The sequence below is a fragment of the Diplotaxodon limnothrissa genome, linkage group LG20 (assembly GCF_057381915.1).
Source record: "Diplotaxodon limnothrissa isolate DT_005_m linkage group LG20, D_limnothrissa_male_GT1.1, whole genome shotgun sequence".
Lineage (NCBI taxonomy): Eukaryota > Metazoa > Chordata > Actinopteri > Cichliformes > Cichlidae > Diplotaxodon > Diplotaxodon limnothrissa.
Window position 1 is genome coordinate 12,085,500 of NC_140615.1, and position 21,880 is coordinate 12,107,379.

The 21,880-nt window shown below is 44.7% G+C and overlaps 1 long non-coding RNA gene and 2 pseudogenes across 1 annotated transcript; all 3 read left to right on the top strand.

The window, feature by feature from the left end:
* The first annotated feature begins 1,552 nt into the window (after positions 1 to 1,552).
* On the top strand, positions 1,553 to 4,691 carry LOC146610642 (tonsoku-like protein; annotated as a pseudogene).
* A 4,185-nt stretch (positions 4,692 to 8,876) lies between these two features.
* LOC146610643 (tonsoku-like protein) lies at positions 8,877 to 12,015 on the top strand (annotated as a pseudogene).
* Positions 12,016 to 15,259: 3,244 nt separating this feature from the next.
* On the top strand, positions 15,260 to 17,747 carry LOC146610644 (uncharacterized). The gene is made up of 3 exons (XR_014905008.1): positions 15,260 to 15,506; positions 16,033 to 16,119; positions 16,575 to 17,747. It is a non-coding gene; the product is annotated as an uncharacterized LOC146610644 (long non-coding RNA).
* Positions 17,748 to 21,880: the final 4,133 nt, after the last annotated feature.

Below are 21,880 nucleotides of genomic sequence, written 5' to 3' on the forward strand. Positions count from 1 at the left end.
TAATCCATCCACATACAGGTTAGTCATTAATGTGCTGCTGCATTGCCTGGGCTGTAGTTACATGGTAAGGTTTTAAAAACTGAGCTTTAAAATGAATAGTTGTAATAAAAACTGAGAGAGGCCGACAGTGATCACTTACTTTTTGTAAGGGGCTTGTTGAGATTAAATAGAACAAGTTACAAAGCATTAAAACATGTTAAAAACACAACAGCCTTATTAAACGCAGAGTAGTTTGGGCCCAGAAGTAGGATTGATCACGTCATCACTTAAAGACCGGATAGACACATGGTGGAGTTACTTTGTTGTGTTTGTGTGTGTTTTTAAGTAGTTTTAAACTTTGTGATCCACAACAGGTAACAGTAAAAGATGAACATTTTTAAGCATAATGCTGTTACCAAACTACATTAATGGCCCAAAAACAGACCATAGAAAAAACCGTGGCTATGTGAAAAAAAATGATGACAACTAGTCCTAATTCAGGCTAATTGTTTTTTTGTTTTTTTGTTTTGTTTTTTTCCCGACATCCCTCCACACACACAGGCTGTGCTGGCTCACAGAAAGAGTGGGTCATCAACATTATCAGGCAGCTGGTGTTCATAGCAAGCCTCACCAGACAGCTTCAGTCCATATCGGATGTACAGGATGGAGTTAAGGCTCTGCAAGGACATCTGATTTGTAAGTTTGCTTTTTACCACACTCATCTGGGCCAAGAGTAGAGGAAACTGCCTTATCTTCTGCAGCTGGAATTCAAAACAAGTATTTGAACTCGGACACGGCCTGCAGATTAGACTGGGTTTGTTTGGTTTTTCTTTTTCGTGCTTTTCCCACTTTTCTAGCTTGTTGTGCCCTTTTTCTTTCAGGATCTGCAGTTTCCTCCCTGTCCAGTAGAGGCCTCTCTCAGAGAAAGAACAGCTTGGGGATGCAGATGATGACGATTGGAGATCAGACACACCGCCCCCACCTCTCCTTATCCATGCTTAGGTCAGAAGTGGAATGCTCTTTTGCTGTTTGTTAGTTACGGATGGAGTAACACTAACTAAGGAAATACACACAACACAGTGATTGTGAATAAGTCACTCCAAGTGTGAAAAGGTGATAGTCAGAGTGAGACTACACATGAATTATTCAGGAAATGCACACTCAGTGAGAGAATAACTATAATTCAGTGTCACTAGGGGATATAACTTGAAGATGATGTGTCTTCATTTCTGATTCATTTTGAACAGTGATGAATGTGGAAGTAAATGAGCGCGAGCTGATCAAAACGGGCGAGCTGTTTTTACATATTTCTGCAGCCTGGATGCCGTGGGCTTTGTCCACGAGTAAAAGATGACATCGCCCATTTCGGATCTTATATATAGTTATACCTTGGTGTTTTGTAGCATCACCTGACAAACTTTTACTTTCCTGATGTTTAGACTTTCTGATCCCTCCACAGACTCTGCTTTGTCTTTCTACAAAGAGTTGACGACATTAAATACAGATGTTTTAACAGTGCTTGAATGTTTTATTTTGTTTACTCTAGCCTCCAACTCAAACTTTGGTTGCTCCTATGCCCACGTCACTTCCTCCACCAATCAGAATGAGGGTCCGGGTTCAGGAAGACGTCTTCCTGATCCCAGTTCCACAAAGGTCGGTGAAAAGTTTTAAGTTTGAGCAGTACATAAAAATAAATCCCAATCTGATTGGTATAGTGTTTTTTTGTTGTTGTTGTTGTTTTGTTTTTAATTTCTGTTTAATCGCCGGTCATTGCTCTGCATCCCAGTGAGGCCAACTCCTGCTCTGTGTCGTGGCTGTGTGAGCAGGCAGCTCAGCGTTACTACCAGAAATGTGGCCTCCTGCCTCGTCTCTCTCTGCAGAAAGAAGGCGCTCTGCTCTCCCCGCAGGACCAGCTACTGGCCGTCCTGCACACAAATGAAGAGGTGAGGTGACACTGAGGAGAGCCAGAAGTGACCATACTTGGACCACAGACAATTTAAAAGATGCTGAAGACTACCATGATTGGTTGATGAAGTCTGATCACGAGTGTTTAAGACAAATGTTGTCACCGTTGCTATCTTGGATTTAAAAAAAACAAAACAACCCACAGTGACAAGAGGACGGCTATGACTGTGAAACAGCTTGCATGTCAGCCAGTGAGCATACTCCTTTTCTTAGGCAAAGTATGGCCCAAATTCATAAAATAGACTTTCTCATAGACACAGAGGTCTTTTCATTAAATCACTGATAGAAGGAATGGAGGTTCTAGGTCCTTCCACAATGACTTCATCTTTCTTACCCAGATGAGGCGTGCAGGTTTTAGACTGTATGATTCTGGTAAGAAGGCGAAGGGCTGATTATGTTAACAAGCTGCCTGAGAAACTACAATCTGAGAAACTGTAAAGATTAGAACCATTTCTATTACCAGACTGGATGCTGACTTGCTTTTGGAGCCAGCTTCCAGAAGACACTGAAGGAATCACAGTTTTTGGGATTGAATCCTTGGCTTCACTTTCCCGCACCAGTGCAGGATAACTGATGGGTTTGTGTTGTGGGTTCTGGCTGACGTTTGCTCGTGGGGATCTCCCTCCTCTCCCTGAGCGATACAAGAAGGCCTGTCAAAGTCTGGCAGTGGGTGAGCAACACAGAGGAAATGCATTATAAAACGGATACATGTGCATTCTTGTATTCTGTTATGAAGTACCATCTCTTTCTACCTGTAGATGAGAACAAGCGTGTCTCCCGGCTATGTGAGGTTCGGGACCGGGGTTCCTCCGTGTCAGGACTCCAAATGTCTCGGTTTGGCCGCCTCTTCCCTCAGCCCGCTCCTCCGTGCCCTAAAACTTCAGGCCAGCCTCACGGAGCTGCGAATTTCTGGAAACCGTATGTCTGACGACCTTCTCCCTGAGCTGATTGCCACAACGCTCACCATGCCTCGTCTGCAGCTGCTGGACATTTCTGCCAACTGCATTACAGGGGACGGCCTGGAGAAGGCTGTAAATGCTTTAAAGGGACAGAGTGCACCTGCATTCCCGGTAAGGGCCTCAGCTAGCCAATAGTGGCAGCTCCAGGTTTACCATCTAACCTGTATTTAAGTACCTCTGGTCTTAATAACTACCTTAGATCTTAATAACAAGCTAACCTGATTCGTATCAATGATATCTGTCAGAGAGAATTGGCTCTCGTGATCATTTGCTTTTTCTGCTCGTTTCCACTCAAAGTGCCTGGAGGAGCTGGACCTCAGTATGAACCCACTGGGGGACGGCGTGTCTGAGTCTCTGTCCTGTCTGCTGTCCTGCTGCCCTGTGCTAGCCAAGCGGTCTCTGCAGGTCTCACTGCTCATTTCCTTCAGCAGCATCGACTGCTGCTAGCCAGCGCGCTCACAGGTGACTCTCTAACAAGCAGCTGACTGAAGCCTTAAGCTTCACTGAACTCCCACCCATAAGCAAAACTGCAACTAACTTTACATCTTCTGAACGTTCAGGCACAGGCCATTTGAAAGCAGTGTGCCTGTCCCTCAATCCCCTGGGCTCCACCGGCTTTGAGCTGGTGTTAAAGACTCTGCCCCTCCACTGCCTCACACACGTGGACCTGTCAGCTGTCTGCAGAGGGCCTGCTGATTACCCGGCACTGGAACACCTCGCCAAAGTCCTGTCACAGGTGTGCACGCAAAAATCATGCAATGTCATTTATTGTCGAAAGATATAATTGTGCAATCAGGTTAAGACTTTTGTGTTTTTGCAGGACGAGTGCTCTCTGACCCACCTCAGCCTGGCTGCAAATGGGCTGACAGACAGCAGTGTAGCTACCTTGGCGAGGTGTGTGTGTGTGTGTGTGTGTGTGAGGGCGTCATTTCTACGGCTCAGTTATTACTCATGTTAGTGGGGCTTTGCCTTTGTTTAAATTGTCACTCTTTACTGGCCTGTTGGACTTTTTCTTATTATTTCACAGGTGCCTCTCGTCGTGTCCCACACTGGTGAGTCTGAATCTGTCAGGAAATCCGTCTGTTACATCAGTGGGACTTCACAACATCCTGGCGTCTGTCAGAGAGGCCCGTCGACCACTGACACTTCTAAACCTCGAAGGTATGTCTGAACTTGGAGATACTCCATGGAGTTCCTTTTTTTTTCTAAAGCTATTCTTAGATTCACCGTTTCACACTAATTCACAATTTGGATTTCTTTGATGTTTTTATCACCTGTGCAAAGTTGTACTTGGCAACAGTTTCTTTCTTGCTATCAGTGCGTTTCCTTTTGACGCATTTCTAAGTTTGAACATTTAGTATGTATGCACAGAGGTGTTACATGATGATTACACACACAGACATTACAATATAGAAGTGTGGTTTAAAGATTTAAAAAAAAGATTAGCTGTGAATTAATTTTCCATTTTATGGAGCAGAAAACATTGCTGAATGCTAGCTAACAGGCTACATTTGGATGTCAAATATTTATAGGGGGGAAAATGGAAATTATGGATATGAAATAAAATGATTCTTTGTTGCTTAACCTGCAGGTTGTCAGGTCTCTGGCCCCTGGGAGAGTCAAGACCTGGACAGTTTGTCAGAGCTGGTCCAGGATATCCGTCTTTGCTCTCAGACCCTCAACAAGCTGGACCGACAGACCTTGAAGCAGAGCTGGGACAGGACTCAGTCACACGGACACTTTCTCGACCGAAACTCCAAGTGCCTCCTCTCTGCCACCTCTACTTGAGGGTGGCAGGTGTGTTCATAATAAATAATTAATAATGAATTATTAATTTCCTAATAATTCATAATAAAAGTGGTCATTTTTATAAACATTTTGTTTAATGAGGCTACACCAAAAAGAAACAAGATAAAAACAAAATAAAGTGACATGGCGTCCACCGACAGTCTGTGGATAGCTTGTGTTTTATGCATTTTTGTCTGCCTTATTTATACATGTAAAGCTCTGTATCTGTATAAAGAGTTTGTGTTAGTGTGTGAGAGGTTTTGTGTCACAATGGTCCTGTTTTGTAGGATTTGATTTAAAAAAACAAACATAATTAAAGTAACCAACGATGCTATACATTGACATCGTTCTTTCACTGTAAGACAAAGCAGGCTATGGTGAATAATCACAGCGATTTTCAGCTCTGAAGAAATCTATCTAGGAGCTATGACAGTGTAAAGACACCCTGCAATTTTAAATGTGTGGCGACATTTGAATGAGGCGCGTACCAGTAGAGGGAGCCAACGCACCACGAATGGTACACAGCCACAGATGCGCTTTGTGCAATGTATTTGTGACATGCAGGAGTGTCCGCAAAGAAATGTGGATAAGTTGTAAATCAAAAGCTAAAGAGCTCATTCTTGCACTGTTTTGATCAGAACACACGTGGGAATGTTCAAGTGTTGAGAATTTGTAATTATAAAGTGAATTAGGGAACGATATTAGATACTGCCACTGGCTAGATTTCAACCTGGGTCTCTCGTTCCCAAAGCGCGTTCTCTACGCCGCGGCCTGCCCTATAATATATTTCAAGCGTTTACCACAACTGAGAGGTGAAAACTGCCGTTTCTTCGTCTTACAAAATGTTCTGTAACTCCAAAAGTACACGGACTGTCGACATCATTCTTTCACTGTAACAATCAGCAGGCTTTAATAAAAAAGGAAAAAAAAAATCAAGGCGGTTTTCAGGTCTCTAAAGAAAAATACATCTAGGAGATATGAGGAGTTGAAAACGCCTCTGTTACAGAATTTCAGCTGTCATTTTCACTCAAGTCTCCATAGACTTTGAATGTGGACATTTTTTAACTGTGTTGCTTCGAGGCCATTTGCGAGAAAACGGCAACTCCTACAATAATGACAGTGCCATTTTGTTAAAGGCAAGAAAAATACCTACATTTTGATGTATAATTTGTGTTAATGAAGGCAAAATTGAGTTGTTCGGACATGAAGAAGAGATTGAGAAAGCGACAATGCATGGTGTGTTTGGCGTCCATAGCAACCATAACAACCAATATTGATTGATGGAAGAGATTTTGAGACAGGGGTAAAAAAAAAAAAGGCAGAGAGAGCCCATTCTGTAGGCTCGCAGCAAGCGTAGCAGGTGAATTTCAGAGCCAGGGATTTTTTTTTTTTTTTTTTTTTTTTTTTTTTGTGTCCCCAGCATATGGTCCGCATGGGATTCGAACCACTGCCCTCTGTCCTCAATCTCTGCCATAGGGCCTGTCACGTTCCCATGAGCCACTCGGCGGCCCGGAATGACAGGGCAAAAGTGCTATATTTAAAGTGCACACCTGCGCAGCCGCACCCCAATTTTCGGCTCTTTTTCATTAGCTGGACACCAGGCCTTATCTAGTCAGCCGTTCCAACCACATCCCTGCCAATGTGTGCCTACGTCAAGCCGCATACAAGTGTAACACTCACAATTTTCTGCTATCACTCTAAGGCAACTTAAGTGTTAGTGACGTCACACCTATGCGCCACTGCCCTCTGTGGAGAATGGGAGAAATGTGCTTGCACCTCAACCTATGGACTCAGACGGACATTCAATCATCATCTTCCTCACTCAAGGTAACCTTATGGCTTGTAGGAACACTGCACGTGTATGATAAGACTGTAGCCGTTCAACCGGCCCTCGTAAGGTTGCTGAAGACAGTGAACACCGTGGAATTCTCAGTATCACTGTGGCCCTGGGTTTTTCCACTGTCCTGCTAAGTGCTTATGTAATTGTAACCAACATAGGAGAGAGACGTAACATCGTGGAAGAGACATAAAGTGAGTAAAAACGATCTAAATGCATTTAGAATATATTTAGAACTACAAATTACACTTTTCTTAGCAATTATTGTTTTTTATGTCAAGCTTCAAGCTAGCTTCTTTATTGGGGCTTGGGACCAGCAAAAGTGACCCGAAATTTGGTCTTTAAGTCTGGTCATTAGCGTGTCTGGACCCAAACTACACTGCAGGTCCCAAAGTCAAATGATCACTGAGAGTTAAAAATCTGTCTGAAGTTAGAAGTTAGCAGAGAGTTAGCTCACTAGTTTCCGTCTAAATATAATATACCAGGTTCTGACTGAGGGATTTCTAAAACAAATTAAAAGGCACAGCTCTGCTATCACTTCTGACATACATGAAGACAGGAAAGTAAGCAGCAGTGATGTTTGTAGGGTTACTGAAGTTTGGCTAGCTGGTATATAGTGATGTGCTATGTGACTAGTGAAACAGCTATGTTAGCATAACATTAACACAGTGATGAAGGGGAACTTTTTTCCACTGGATAAGAATTAAGGTGAGGGTTCCCGATGGTTAGGGAAAAATGCAGTGGCATGGCAGGATGCTGTAAACGGACCAAACTTCAGTCAAGAGAACAACTGAGATAATCCATCCACATACAGGTTAGTCATTAATGTGCTGCTGCATTGCCTGGGCTGTAGTTACATGGTAAGGTTTTAAAAACTGAGCTTTAAAATGAATAGTTGTAATAAAAACTGAGAGAGGCCGACAGTGATCACTTACTTTTTGTAAGGGGCTTGTTGAGATTAAATAGAACAAGTTACAAAGCATTAAAACATGTTAAAAACACAACAGCCTTATTAAACGCAGAGTAGTTTGGGCCCAGAAGTAGGATTGATCACGTCATCACTTAAAGACCGGATAGACACATGGTGGAGTTACTTTGTTGTGTTTGTGTGTGTTTTTAAGTAGTTTTAAACTTTGTGATCCACAACAGGTAACAGTAAAAGATGAACATTTTTAAGCATAATGCTGTTACCAAACTACATTAATGGCCCAAAAACAGACCATAGAAAAAACCGTGGCTATGTGAAAAAAAATGATGACAACTAGTCCTAATTCAGGCTAATTGTTTTTTTGTTTTTTTGTTTTGTTTTTTTCCCGACATCCCTCCACACACACAGGCTGTGCTGGCTCACAGAAAGAGTGGGTCATCAACATTATCAGGCAGCTGGTGTTCATAGCAAGCCTCACCAGACAGCTTCAGTCCATATCGGATGTACAGGATGGAGTTAAGGCTCTGCAAGGACATCTGATTTGTAAGTTTGCTTTTTACCACACTCATCTGGGCCAAGAGTAGAGGAAACTGCCTTATCTTCTGCAGCTGGAATTCAAAACAAGTATTTGAACTCGGACACGGCCTGCAGATTAGACTGGGTTTGTTTGGTTTTTCTTTTTCGTGCTTTTCCCACTTTTCTAGCTTGTTGTGCCCTTTTTCTTTCAGGATCTGCAGTTTCCTCCCTGTCCAGTAGAGGCCTCTCTCAGAGAAAGAACAGCTTGGGGATGCAGATGATGACGATTGGAGATCAGACACACCGCCCCCACCTCTCCTTATCCATGCTTAGGTCAGAAGTGGAATGCTCTTTTGCTGTTTGTTAGTTACGGATGGAGTAACACTAACTAAGGAAATACACACAACACAGTGATTGTGAATAAGTCACTCCAAGTGTGAAAAGGTGATAGTCAGAGTGAGACTACACATGAATTATTCAGGAAATGCACACTCAGTGAGAGAATAACTATAATTCAGTGTCACTAGGGGATATAACTTGAAGATGATGTGTCTTCATTTCTGATTCATTTTGAACAGTGATGAATGTGGAAGTAAATGAGCGCGAGCTGATCAAAACGGGCGAGCTGTTTTTACATATTTCTGCAGCCTGGATGCCGTGGGCTTTGTCCACGAGTAAAAGATGACATCGCCCATTTCGGATCTTATATATAGTTATACCTTGGTGTTTTGTAGCATCACCTGACAAACTTTTACTTTCCTGATGTTTAGACTTTCTGATCCCTCCACAGACTCTGCTTTGTCTTTCTACAAAGAGTTGACGACATTAAATACAGATGTTTTAACAGTGCTTGAATGTTTTATTTTGTTTACTCTAGCCTCCAACTCAAACTTTGGTTGCTCCTATGCCCACGTCACTTCCTCCACCAATCAGAATGAGGGTCCGGGTTCAGGAAGACGTCTTCCTGATCCCAGTTCCACAAAGGTCGGTGAAAAGTTTTAAGTTTGAGCAGTACATAAAAATAAATCCCAATCTGATTGGTATAGTGTTTTTTTGTTGTTGTTGTTGTTTTGTTTTTAATTTCTGTTTAATCGCCGGTCATTGCTCTGCATCCCAGTGAGGCCAACTCCTGCTCTGTGTCGTGGCTGTGTGAGCAGGCAGCTCAGCGTTACTACCAGAAATGTGGCCTCCTGCCTCGTCTCTCTCTGCAGAAAGAAGGCGCTCTGCTCTCCCCGCAGGACCAGCTACTGGCCGTCCTGCACACAAATGAAGAGGTGAGGTGACACTGAGGAGAGCCAGAAGTGACCATACTTGGACCACAGACAATTTAAAAGATGCTGAAGACTACCATGATTGGTTGATGAAGTCTGATCACGAGTGTTTAAGACAAATGTTGTCACCGTTGCTATCTTGGATTTAAAAAAAACAAAACAACCCACAGTGACAAGAGGACGGCTATGACTGTGAAACAGCTTGCATGTCAGCCAGTGAGCATACTCCTTTTCTTAGGCAAAGTATGGCCCAAATTCATAAAATAGACTTTCTCATAGACACAGAGGTCTTTTCATTAAATCACTGATAGAAGGAATGGAGGTTCTAGGTCCTTCCACAATGACTTCATCTTTCTTACCCAGATGAGGCGTGCAGGTTTTAGACTGTATGATTCTGGTAAGAAGGCGAAGGGCTGATTATGTTAACAAGCTGCCTGAGAAACTACAATCTGAGAAACTGTAAAGATTAGAACCATTTCTATTACCAGACTGGATGCTGACTTGCTTTTGGAGCCAGCTTCCAGAAGACACTGAAGGAATCACAGTTTTTGGGATTGAATCCTTGGCTTCACTTTCCCGCACCAGTGCAGGATAACTGATGGGTTTGTGTTGTGGGTTCTGGCTGACGTTTGCTCGTGGGGATCTCCCTCCTCTCCCTGAGCGATACAAGAAGGCCTGTCAAAGTCTGGCAGTGGGTGAGCAACACAGAGGAAATGCATTATAAAACGGATACATGTGCATTCTTGTATTCTGTTATGAAGTACCATCTCTTTCTACCTGTAGATGAGAACAAGCGTGTCTCCCGGCTATGTGAGGTTCGGGACCGGGGTTCCTCCGTGTCAGGACTCCAAATGTCTCGGTTTGGCCGCCTCTTCCCTCAGCCCGCTCCTCCGTGCCCTAAAACTTCAGGCCAGCCTCACGGAGCTGCGAATTTCTGGAAACCGTATGTCTGACGACCTTCTCCCTGAGCTGATTGCCACAACGCTCACCATGCCTCGTCTGCAGCTGCTGGACATTTCTGCCAACTGCATTACAGGGGACGGCCTGGAGAAGGCTGTAAATGCTTTAAAGGGACAGAGTGCACCTGCATTCCCGGTAAGGGCCTCAGCTAGCCAATAGTGGCAGCTCCAGGTTTACCATCTAACCTGTATTTAAGTACCTCTGGTCTTAATAACTACCTTAGATCTTAATAACAAGCTAACCTGATTCGTATCAATGATATCTGTCAGAGAGAATTGGCTCTCGTGATCATTTGCTTTTTCTGCTCGTTTCCACTCAAAGTGCCTGGAGGAGCTGGACCTCAGTATGAACCCACTGGGGGACGGCGTGTCTGAGTCTCTGTCCTGTCTGCTGTCCTGCTGCCCTGTGCTAGCCAAGCGGTCTCTGCAGGTCTCACTGCTCATTTCCTTCAGCAGCATCGACTGCTGCTAGCCAGCGCGCTCACAGGTGACTCTCTAACAAGCAGCTGACTGAAGCCTTAAGCTTCACTGAACTCCCACCCATAAGCAAAACTGCAACTAACTTTACATCTTCTGAACGTTCAGGCACAGGCCATTTGAAAGCAGTGTGCCTGTCCCTCAATCCCCTGGGCTCCACCGGCTTTGAGCTGGTGTTAAAGACTCTGCCCCTCCACTGCCTCACACACGTGGACCTGTCAGCTGTCTGCAGAGGGCCTGCTGATTACCCGGCACTGGAACACCTCGCCAAAGTCCTGTCACAGGTGTGCACGCAAAAATCATGCAATGTCATTTATTGTCGAAAGATATAATTGTGCAATCAGGTTAAGACTTTTGTGTTTTTGCAGGACGAGTGCTCTCTGACCCACCTCAGCCTGGCTGCAAATGGGCTGACAGACAGCAGTGTAGCTACCTTGGCGAGGTGTGTGTGTGTGTGTGTGTGTGTGAGGGCGTCATTTCTACGGCTCAGTTATTACTCATGTTAGTGGGGCTTTGCCTTTGTTTAAATTGTCACTCTTTACTGGCCTGTTGGACTTTTTCTTATTATTTCACAGGTGCCTCTCGTCGTGTCCCACACTGGTGAGTCTGAATCTGTCAGGAAATCCGTCTGTTACATCAGTGGGACTTCACAACATCCTGGCGTCTGTCAGAGAGGCCCGTCGACCACTGACACTTCTAAACCTCGAAGGTATGTCTGAACTTGGAGATACTCCATGGAGTTCCTTTTTTTTTCTAAAGCTATTCTTAGATTCACCGTTTCACACTAATTCACAATTTGGATTTCTTTGATGTTTTTATCACCTGTGCAAAGTTGTACTTGGCAACAGTTTCTTTCTTGCTATCAGTGCGTTTCCTTTTGACGCATTTCTAAGTTTGAACATTTAGTATGTATGCACAGAGGTGTTACATGATGATTACACACACAGACATTACAATATAGAAGTGTGGTTTAAAGATTTAAAAAAAAGATTAGCTGTGAATTAATTTTCCATTTTATGGAGCAGAAAACATTGCTGAATGCTAGCTAACAGGCTACATTTGGATGTCAAATATTTATAGGGGGGAAAATGGAAATTATGGATATGAAATAAAATGATTCTTTGTTGCTTAACCTGCAGGTTGTCAGGTCTCTGGCCCCTGGGAGAGTCAAGACCTGGACAGTTTGTCAGAGCTGGTCCAGGATATCCGTCTTTGCTCTCAGACCCTCAACAAGCTGGACCGACAGACCTTGAAGCAGAGCTGGGACAGGACTCAGTCACACGGACACTTTCTCGACCGAAACTCCAAGTGCCTCCTCTCTGCCACCTCTACTTGAGGGTGGCAGGTGTGTTCATAATAAATAATTAATAATGAATTATTAATTTCCTAATAATTCATAATAAAAGTGGTCATTTTTATAAACATTTTGTTTAATGAGGCTACACCAAAAAGAAACAAGATAAAAACAAAATAAAGTGACATGGCGTCCACCGACAGTCTGTGGATAGCTTGTGTTTTATGCATTTTTGTCTGCCTTATTTATACATGTAAAGCTCTGTATCTGTATAAAGAGTTTGTGTTAGTGTGTGAGAGGTTTTGTGTCACAATGGTCCTGTTTTGTAGGATTTGATTTAAAAAAACAAACATAATTAAAGTAACCAACGATGCTATACATTGACATCGTTCTTTCACTGTAAGACAAAGCAGGCTATGGTGAATAATCACAGCGATTTTCAGCTCTGAAGAAATCTATCTAGGAGCTATGACAGTGTAAAGACACCCTGCAATTTTAAATGTGTGGCGACATTTGAATGAGGCGCGTACCAGTAGAGGGAGCCAACGCACCACGAATGGTACACAGCCACAGATGCGCTTTGTGCAATGTATTTGTGACATGCAGGAGTGTCCGCAAAGAAATGTGGATAAGTTGTAAATCAAAAGCTAAAGAGCTCATTCTTGCACTGTTTTGATCAGAACACACGTGGGAATGTTCAAGTGTTGAGAATTTGTAATTATAAAGTGAATTAGGGAACGATATTAGATACTGCCACTGGCTAGATTTCAACCTGGGTCTCTCGTTCCCAAAGCGCGTTCTCTACGCCGCGGCCTGCCCTATAATATATTTCAAGCGTTTACCACAACTGAGAGGTGAAAACTGCCGTTTCTTCGTCTTACAAAATGTTCTGTAACTCCAAAAGTACACGGACTGTCGACATCATTCTTTCACTGTAACAATCAGCAGGCTTTAATAAAAAAGGAAAAAAAAAATCAAGGCGGTTTTCAGGTCTCTAAAGAAAAATACATCTAGGAGATATGAGGAGTTGAAAACGCCTCTGTTACAGAATTTCAGCTGTCATTTTCACTCAAGTCTCCATAGACTTTGAATGTGGACATTTTTTAACTGTGTTGCTTCGAGGCCATTTGCGAGAAAACGGCAACTCCTACAATAATGACAGTGCCATTTTGTTAAAGGCAAGAAAAATACCTACATTTTGATGTATAATTTGTGTTAATGAAGGCAAAATTGAGTTGTTCGGACATGAAGAAGAGATTGAGAAAGCGACAATGCATGGTGTGTTTGGCGTCCATAGCAACCATAACAACCAATATTGATTGATGGAAGAGATTTTGAGACAGGGGTAAAAAAAAAAAAAGGCAGAGAGAGCCCATTCTGTAGGCTCGCCTGTAGGCTTCTAGCAAGCGTAGCAGGTGAATTTCAGAGCCAGGGATTTTTTTTTTTTTTTTTTTTTTTTTTTTTTGTGTCCCCAGCATATGGTCCGCATGGGATTCGAACCACTGCCCTCTGTCCTCAATCTCTGCCATAGGGCCTGTCACGTTCCCATGAGCCACTCGGCGGCCCGGAATGACAGGGCAAAAGTGCTATATTTAAAGTGCACACCTGCGCAGCCGCACCCCAATTTTCGGCTCTTTTTCATTAGCTGGACACCAGGCCTTATCTAGTCAGCCGTTCCAACCACATCCCTGCCAATGTGTGCCTACGTCAAGCCGCATACAAGTGTAACACTCACAATTTTCTGCTATCACTCTAAGGCAACTTAAGTGTTAGTGACGTCACACCTATGCGCCACTGCCCTCTGTGGAGAATGGGAGAAATGTGCTTGCACCTCAACCTATGGACTCAGACGGACATTCAATCATCATCTTCCTCACTCAAGGTAACCTTATGGCTTGTAGGAACACTGCACGTGTATGATAAGACTGTAGCCGTTCAACCGGCCCTCGTAAGGTTGCTGAAGACAGTGAACACCGTGGAATTCTCAGTATCACTGTGGCCCTGGGTTTTTCCACTGTCCTGCTAAGTGCTTATGTAATTGTAACCAACATAGGAGAGAGACGTAACATCGTGGAAGAGACATAAAGTGAGTAAAAACGATCTAAATGCATTTAGAATATATTTAGAACTACAAATTACACTTTTCTTAGCAATTATTGTTTTTTATGTCAAGCTTCAAGCTAGCTTCTTTATTGGGGCTTGGGACCAGCAAAAGTGACCCGAAATTTGGTCTTTAAGTCTGGTCATTAGCGTGTCTGGACCCAAACTACACTGCAGGTCCCAAAGTCAAATGATCACTGAGAGTTAAAAATCTGTCTGAAGTTAGAAGTTAGCAGAGAGTTAGCTCACTAGTTTCCGTCTAAATATAATATACCAGGTTCTGACTGAGGGATTTCTAAAACAAATTAAAAGGCACAGCTCTGCTATCACTTCTGACATACATGAAGACAGGAAAGTAAGCAGCAGTGATGTTTGTAGGGTTACTGAAGTTTGGCTAGCTGGTATATAGTGATGTGCTATGTGACTAGCGAAACAGCTATGTTAGCATAACATTAACACAGTGATGAAGGGGAACTTTTTTCCACTGGATAAGAATTAAGGTGAGGGTTCCCGATGGTTAGGGACAAATGCAGTGGCATGGCAGGATGCTGTAAACGGACCAAACTTCAGTCAAGAGAACAACTGAGATAATCCATCCACATACAGGTTAGTCATTAATGTGCTGCTGCATTGCCTGGGCTGTAGTTACATGGTAAGGTTTTAAAAACTGAGCTTTAAAATGAATAGTTGTAATAAAAACTGAGAGAGGCCGACAGTGATCACTTACTTTTTGTAAGGGGCTTGTTGAGATTAAATAGAACAAGTTACAAAGCATTAAAACATGTTAAAAACACAACAGCCTTATTAAACGCAGAGTAGTTTGGGCCCAGAAGTAGGATTGATCACGTCATCACTTAAAGACCGGATAGACACATGGTGGAGTTACTTTGTTGTGTTTGTGTGTGTTTTTAAGTAGTTTTAAACTTTGTGATCCACAACAGGTAACAGTAAAAGATGAACATTTTTAAGCATAATGCTGTTACCAAACTACATTAATGGCCCAAAAACAGACCATAGAAAAAACCGTGGCTATGTGAAAAAAAATGATGACAACTAGTCCTAATTCAGGCTAATTGTTTTTTTGTTTTGTTTTTTTCCCGACATCCCTCCACACACACAGGCTGTGCTGGCTCACAGAAAGAGTGGGTCATCAACATTATCAGGCAGCTGGTGTTCATAGTGTGGCAGGATGAATGTTATCCCTCGGTCCAACCCACTTTCAGCCTGGCCCATTAGGGGGCGCTGGTATAAATAGTGGCCATTTGAGTGTCTCTGCATCGTTTGCCTGTGATCTCCTTTTTGGTCACCTGACTTCCTCAGTGTGGTAGAGATCGTTTGTGGGTTACTCCTCTAAAGTCTCCATCGCGGCTGGTCGTAGCTATAGAAGCCTCCTCTGAGCTATTCTGCTTACGTTCTGTGACCCGGCTTACTTGGTACGTAATCAACTTTTGTTACGCTCTCTGCCTTCTATTGTTCTTTTATAGTAATTATTTATTATGTTTCGTAGGAAGTGTGGACCTTAGTTTTGCGCCAAGCTACGCGAACTGAAGTGCTGCTGTTTTGCCTTGCTGTGCTTTTACCGTCTGTTCCCGTTGTGAGAATTCTTTCCCTGCTGCTGTCAGCTTTTACAGTGGACGTCGGCGTGGACAACGGCCATATGCATGCCGGTTATCGGAGTCAGCTGGCGTGCATATTGATTGACTGTTAACTTATCGTCGTGTGGACGGCAAGTTGGAGCAGTACGGCGATTCCGTTTGCTCCAGATTTTAGAGTTTTATTCAGATTGTATGTTGTTTTATTGCTTTTCTATTTGTAGTTTGGATTTTCTGTTACACCACTGGTGGGAGGCCCTTTTTCTAGCTGTAGATCACCAGTGTGGTCCTGCAGTTGGGTTATCCCCCGGTGCTACACATTAGTTTGTTGTAATATATTAAAATTTTCTTTGTTTCTTTTATTCAGATGCGGAGTGCCGACGTGGAGGAGACTAGGGTGCCTTGGTGGTGGGATCCCTTGAGTGTACACACCTGCCTTGTCTAGTTTATTAGTGTGAGTGTGTGATAGTGTGTTGCACGTGTTTTGGTGTGTTTTCTTTCTTTAGTTGTGTGTGGCATCCCTGCCCCTCCACTGGTAAGCCTCAGCTCTGAATACCTTTTTAAGCATATTTGTATTTGAATATTTATGATTATGTTTTTATTCGGTGTTTTAAATAATTACCAATAAATTGTCAATTTGTTTATTATTGAACATCGTCTCTGGATTGAGTATAGCGAACCTAAGTGCCTTTTTGGTGATTTAGTGTCATTTCCAGTATTCTCTGGGTGAAATTCCCAGGGTGGCGTTGTTGTTCTTTAAAACTGAAGAGTATTTACCTTATATCCCAACCTCGTCTCGCCACAAACTTGGCGTTGTCGACAGGATATACTCTTTAAAACAGAGACGTGTGTTCTTCTTTTTTTGTTTGGTGTAACGTAAATTGTTTTTTTTTATATTATTTTGTACAGAATAAAGGCAAAGCAGCAGCTACTTTGGTGTGGGATTTCACAGCTGTGTTACAGAGATGGAGGAAGAGTTACAGGAACTCAGGGACTTGATCGCGCAGCTGAAAGCAGACAATGAGAGGCTGCGTCAGGAGAGGGCTGTTGGGTCAGGTACTAGTGCTACACCTTCTACTTCAACTGCATCATCTGTTAACCCCCCAACGGCTGGTGTCTCTGTAGCAGAGAGACTAGTTTTTGTGCCCCGTGACAGAAAGTGCCCTATGTTTAGAGGAAAATCAGGTATAGGGTTGAATGAATGGTTGGAGGAATTAGAAGGTTGTGCTAGAGCACGTCATTTGTCTTTGGCTGATAAAGCATTTTTCCTGTTTGACCACCTAGAAGGAGAAGCACGTGAGGAGATTAAATATCGCTCTAGTGCAGAAAGGACTGATCCTGCTAAGATAATCACTATATTGCAAGAACTGTATGGCTGTTCAGACTCCTATGTAGCATTGCAGGAAGCTTTCTTCTCTAGAAAACAGCAGGAAAGTGAGACACTGCAAGAGTTTTCCCTCGCTCTCTTGGGTCTTATGGAGAAAGTTAAATCGAGTGCCCCCAATGGCATGCCCAATGCTGATGTTTTATTAAGAGATCAATTTGTTGAACAGGTCTTAGATAGTACCTTGCGGCGGGAGTTAAAGCAGCTAGTAAGGAGGCAGCCAACACTGACACTGCTGGAGATTAGAGGGGAAGCTATTAGGTGGGAACGTGAAGGGTTGCCTAGTGGCGTTAGGCATAGAAGCAGTTCTGTCCCTTCTGTTTATGGCATTCAGTATGGGGTCCATAGCGGTCCCTCAGGAATAGCTCAGTCTACCCATTTGGCTGAGATGAGCGAGATGAAGGAATTGTTAAAGCGCCAGCAGGAGCAACTTAATCAGCTCACTCAGAGCATTGCTCGATTGCAGGGCCCCCATCGAATGCCTCGCTCAGGACGGGGCGACTCCATTATATGCCGTCGTTGTCAGCAACCTGGACATTTTGCTCGGGAGTGTGATGGGGAACGCGTCCCTCGTTCCCGGCCTCCTTCGCAGGCCCCTCTGCATAATCGCAGGCACTCTCCTTTAAATACGGCTTCGGAAAACTAGCACCCTCCGTATTGCCGAGCCACAGTTCGGGTGGGGTGTCTATTGGCTCAAGGGTTGCTTCTAATGGTCCAGAGGCAGTCTCCAAATTAATTTCATCCTGTCCTCATATAGATGTGGACATGGGCGGTATAAAAGTACCTTGTTTGGTTGATACGGGGTCCATGGTCTCCACCATTACTGAAAGTTTTTTCCGCCAGCATTTTGAGTCCTGGGGTCAAGAGCGTCTCCAAGCTTGTCATTGGTTGCAGCTTAAAGCGGCTAATGGGTTGTCCATTCCTTACCTTGGCTATATCGAGCTAAGTGTAGAGCTCTGTGACAAGTTCCTTCCACAGTGTGGGGTGTTGGTCGTTAAAGATCCTCCAGGTGCAGGACCTTCCACGGTTCCGGGTGTATTGGGGATGAATGTCATTCGGAAGTGTTACCACGAGCTTTTTGGGCAACACGGTGAAGCATTGTTTAGTTTGGGCTTTGTCACAGAGGCCCCTAAACCCCTTGTGCAGGCGCTGCAAAAGTGCCATGACGTTAGTATAAGAGCCCCACTGGATTTGTCTGGCCATGTGAGAGTGAGGGGTAAGCGAGCATGTTGCATTCCGGGTGGTGTAATGAAAGTAGTGGCCGCCACCTGTTCTGAGCAATATTCAGGTGCCACTGTGTTATTTGAACCTACTGATGTTAACTTGCCTGCTGGACTTTTAGCGTCCCCTGCATTGGTTCGAGTGGTTAGAGGTACTGCATACATACCAGTTGTTAATGTAGGGACCACGGCGGTCTTGCTTCACCCCAGGACCGTTATAGGGACCCTGGAAGATGTTCATGTGGTCAGTTTGCCCGCTGGTGTGACAGAAATACCCCCTAACGTAGCCACAATGGCATCTCACACCGCCACTCCTACTGTGCAGGATCAGATGGAAGGGATTGATTTGTCTAAACTGTCAGCAGAGGAACAGGGACAGGTGAGGTCTCTCCTTAAGAAATACAGCTCTGTCTTTTCTGCTCATGACACTGATTTGGGTTGCACTAACTTGATCTCCCATGACATTCCAGTCTTAGACGATATCCCCGTGCGGCAGCGTTATAGGCGCATCCCCCCTTCAGAGTACGAGGTTGTGAAAGAGCATATTAACCAGTTGTTAGGGGCCGAGGTGATTAGAGAGAGTAGCAGCCCCTATGCTTCTCCCATTGTGCTCGTTAAGAAGAAGGATGGCAGCCCGCGCATGTGTGTTGATTATCGGCAACTGAACAACAAGACAAGGAAAGATGCATTCCCCCTGCCGCGCATTGAAGAATCCTTAGATGCGCTGACTGGTGCCCGTTGGTTTTCCACCATGGATTTAGCAAGTGGCTATAATCAGGTCCCAGTTACGGAAGAGGATAGGCCCAAGACTGCCTTCTGTACTCCTTTCGGCCTATTTGAATGGAACCGAATGCCATTTGGGCTCTGTAATGCCCCTAGCACCTTCCAGAGACTAATGCAACGCCTTTTCGGTGATCAACAGTGCCAGTCTCTGCTTCTCTATCTTGATGACATTGTAATCTTTTCATCAACAGTATCGCAACATCTTGAGCGGCTGGATGTGGTGCTAGGTCGGCTTCAGCAGGAAGGTTTAAAAGCCAAGCTTGCCAAATGTGCCTTTTTCCAGCGGGAGGTTCGCTACCTAGGCCATGTCATCTCCGATCAAGGTGTCTCTACGGACCCTAGCAAGGTGGAAGTGGTGGCTAACTGGCAGCCTCCTAAGACTGTTTCGGAACTACGCTCCTTCCTTGGGTTTGCCAGCTATTATCGCCGTTTTGTGGAGGGTTTTGCCAAGTTGGCGGCACCTCTGCATAGACTGGTGGCAGAGTGGGGAGGCAGAAAATCAAAGAAGAGGTCAGAGCATGGTGTCGTGGAGAATTGGACTGCAGAGTGTGCTCAAAGTTTTGAGGCATTAAAGACTAAACTGACAACAGCACCAGTGCTCGCTTATGCAGATTTCTCTTTGCCTTTTATTTTAGAAGTGGATGCCAGCCATGCCGGCCTAGGGGCAGTGCTTTCCCAGGAGCAGGGAGGTAAGGTGAGGCCAATAGCCTATGCCAGTCGGGGTTTGAGGCCCACTGAGCGCAATATGCTAAATTATAGCTCAATGAAGCTGGAGTTTTTGGCACTTAAGTGGGCCATGACTGAGAAATTTAGAGAGTACTTGTTGGGCCATAAGTGTATTGTTTACACCGACAACAATCCTCTTAGTCACTTGTCTTCTGCTAAACTTGGGGCTACTGAACAGCGCTGGGCAGCTCAGCTCGCTTCGTTCGACTTCGACTTAAAGTACAGGTCAGGAAGGAGTAATAAGAACGCAGACGCTTTATCTCGCCAGCATCCACCTGATCCTCAGGAGATTAAAGCCATGGTTCCTGGTACAGCCTTGCCTGGACCTCTTCAACAAGCCTTGCGGCTGGGACCAGCTGAGGTATCACAAGCTGCCATTACGGTTTTGCCCCATCTCACTACTCCTGATCTTCATGCCCTCCAACAGGTCGACCCAGTGATAAAGGAGATCTTGGTGTTCTGGAGACGGAAGCAGCGACCCAGCTTTGAGGAGCGGCAGCAGCTTGCTCCACTTGCTCTGGTGCTGCTACGACAATGGGATCGTCTGATTGAAAGGGAAGGAGTTCTGTATCGTCAGGTTCATCGTCCTGACGGTGCCGAGGTGGTACTTCAGCTTTTGCTGCCTAGTGCACTAATTGAGCAGGTGTTGACTCATGTTCATCAGGAGCACGGCCATCAAGGTGTGGAAAGGACCCTAGCGCTTCTCCGCTCACGGTGCTATTGGCCAGGTATGTCTGCTGAGGTAGCTCGTTGGTGTCAGAGATGCGAACGTTGCCAAGTTGCAAAAGACACCCAACCAGCAGCTCAAAGTTTCATGGGACATTTGTTGGCTTCTCGACCAAATGAAATCTTGGCCATTGATTACACCTTGCTCGAACCTTCCCGGAATGGGCTGGAGAACGTTTTGGTGATGACTGATGTTTTCAGCAAGTATACATTGGCTGTCCCCACTCGTGACCAATGTGCTGCTACAGTGGCCCAGGTTCTCGTGACTGAGTGGTTTTCGAAGTTTGGTGTACCAGCGCGTATCCATTCCGATCAGGGTCGTAACTTTGAAAGCTCCCTGATCCAGCAGCTCTGCAGGTTTTATGGTATCGAGAAGTCCCACACTACTCCTTATCATCCGGCTGGAAATGGTCAGTGTGAACGTTTTAATAGGACTTTACACAATTTGTTGCGGACCCTGCCAGTATCCAGAAAAAGAGACTGGAATGTATGTTTGCCCCAGTTACTCTACTGTTATAATACCACTCCCCATCAGGCTACTGGGGAAACCCCATTCTTATTGATGTTTGGGCAAGAACCCAGGTTGCCAGTGGACTTTCTGTTGGGCAGAGTACCGGACCCCATCAGTGGAGATGTGCACGAGTGGATTCAGGAGCATCAAGCCCGGCTACAGGTTGTACATGAAGGAGCCAAGGAACGATTGCAATTGGCTGCCGACCGCAGAAAGAGGCACCATGATAAAAAGGTGAAAGAGGCACCATTGAACAATGGCCAGTTGGTGTTCCTGCGCGATCTGAGTGGAAGAGGGAGATGTAAAATCCAAGATCGATGGAAACCCGTGGTATATAGAATCCTGAAGGCACCTAAAGGAGGTGGGGCAGTATATACCATTGCACCTGCAGATGATCCCAGCAGTGTGAAGCATGTTCATCGTACCATGTTGAAGGCTGTGGTAACGGCAGCTACACCATCAGAAGGGCCTGCTCCAAGCAGTAGCTCACATGGCCCAGAAATATCCTCCCCAGAACCAGGACATGACTCATCACGTGACAGTGACCTGTTATTCCTGAGCATAGGAGCTCCTCAAGTAAATGTTTCACCATCTTACAGCCCAGTGGCAGTGATTCCAAGTAGCCCTGAGTTGTTGCTTCCACCAGAAGACCGAACTTCCGATGTTCCAGCCACTTGTACAGTTACTCCGAGTGTAGCACCAGTTCCATCTAGCTCTCTTCCTGCTCCCTCTACGAGTTCTGATACAAGAAATGTGGTGGTGCGAAAAACAACCCGGTCCACAGCTGGCCAGCATTCAAACATCCATCATCTCCCAAGACCCACAGGGGAGGTGGCACAAGGGGCTGCTAACTCTATTTCTGAGC